Source organism: Pteropus vampyrus, unplaced genomic scaffold (assembly GCF_000151845.1).
Source record: "Pteropus vampyrus isolate Shadow unplaced genomic scaffold, Pvam_2.0 Scaffold464, whole genome shotgun sequence".
NCBI classification, from domain to species: domain Eukaryota; kingdom Metazoa; phylum Chordata; class Mammalia; order Chiroptera; family Pteropodidae; genus Pteropus; species Pteropus vampyrus.
In genome coordinates this window covers 209066-210578 of record NW_011889245.1, presented here as the reverse complement: position 1 = coordinate 210578, position 1513 = coordinate 209066, and the positions used below count along the sequence as shown (strand labels likewise).

Here is a 1513-nt window from a genome sequence, read left to right as displayed (position 1 = left end):
CTCGGGGACCCGCCAGATCTCAAGGCCGCAGGTGACCCACTCGTTCAGGGTGGGGAAGTGTCGCCTGCCTGCTCATGGCACACGGCCTCCCCTCAAACACACACAGCGAGGGGCTTCTCTTAGGTTTAGTGCTCCGGATTGACAGGCTTGAACAATCGCAGTCATCCAGCACATCTTGACCCCCCGGGAAATTCTGTGACCCACTAAAAGCTGCGTTAATATTGGAGAGGGTGACATAAGACATAAACCAACAATGTCTACACCCATGCTGCCCTGAATGTGTACGATCTCATCTGATCTCGGAAGCTCAGCAGGGTCAGGCCTGGTTAGTACATGGATGGGAGACCGCCTGGGAATACCAGGTGCTGTAGGCATTAATAATAATAATAATAATAAGCCAGCGAAAAATGCCATCTGAACAGTGTGGCAAATATGGCACGGGACGCTCTTAGTAGCTCTCCCAGCCACCCCGAGTACTTTCGTGTCCCTTGGTCATCTGCTTTCACACACATTTAGAGACCCTAAGCTCAGGGGCGGTGTTTCGTGGCTGCAAGGGCTGTCAGCCGCAGCACGGGGTGCAGATGCCGTTAAAGCTGTGGGTGCGATCGCAACTGTTTAGTTCCTTCTTCGTCAGCAAAAGTCCCCATCTGGATAATTAAAGGGAAAAAAATGTCATCATGAGGTATGGGGTACTCCCAGGTCACAGAAGAACACCCAGGGCTAGGCGTGGGATGAAGGCAGGTGACACGGAGGGACAGCTGGTGGGGTGGGCGAGGATGGGATCAGTTTGGCCAGACGCGTCCCACGTTTGTGTCACCCCCTTCAAGGCACAGATCCCCTGCGGAGGAGTTTGTCGTGGCTCAGGGATGTGCTTGACATCCATGCACGTGGACTGCCATGGGGGGCTCCCTAGGGGCAGCTGGGCTGCCACGAGGGGAGAGGGACGGGCCATGTTTGCCAGCAGCCTCGGCGGACAGTTTGCCTCACTCACTAAGCCGGAAAGCCCTCCAACTCTACGACAGCCCCACCAAGGCCAGAGCACCTGAGATGCATCTGTCATTGTCAAGAGCCACTGCTCAGAACGGACTACTGTCTCACTGCGTTGGGCGCCGCCCCCCCCCGGGACCAGTGAGAACATGGAACGCTCACAGTCCTTCCGGGTCCCCGGCAGCGAGTGTGACAGCACAGCAGGCTTGGTTCAGAGTCCGCAGCTCTGTGAGGACCTGTCCCCGGCAGGCAGGATGTCTGCCATGTGCTCAGTGCCCCACACGGGACACAGGTGTTCAGGGCCAAGTGTCAGGTCAGTTTTGCAGATGGACAGGTACAGAGCTCACTGGAGGGTAAAGTGCGCACGTGGCTTCGATGTGTCAGCCCCACAGGACAGTGGCGGGGCTCCCAAGTCCCACTGCTGGTCACCAGGTACTTCTCGAGACCATGTCATGTCGGAGTGACTCAGGCGGATATAAAACTGATCATATGGAGTGTTTATTTCTCCTGGAATTCTTAACCTCCG

The 1513-nt window shown here is 56.3% G+C and overlaps 1 pseudogene; it reads left to right on the top strand.

The window, feature by feature from the left end:
• The first annotated feature begins 255 nt into the window (after positions 1-255).
• LOC111732519 lies at positions 256-374 on the top strand (annotated as a pseudogene).
• The last annotated feature ends 1139 nt before the right edge of the window (positions 375-1513 follow it).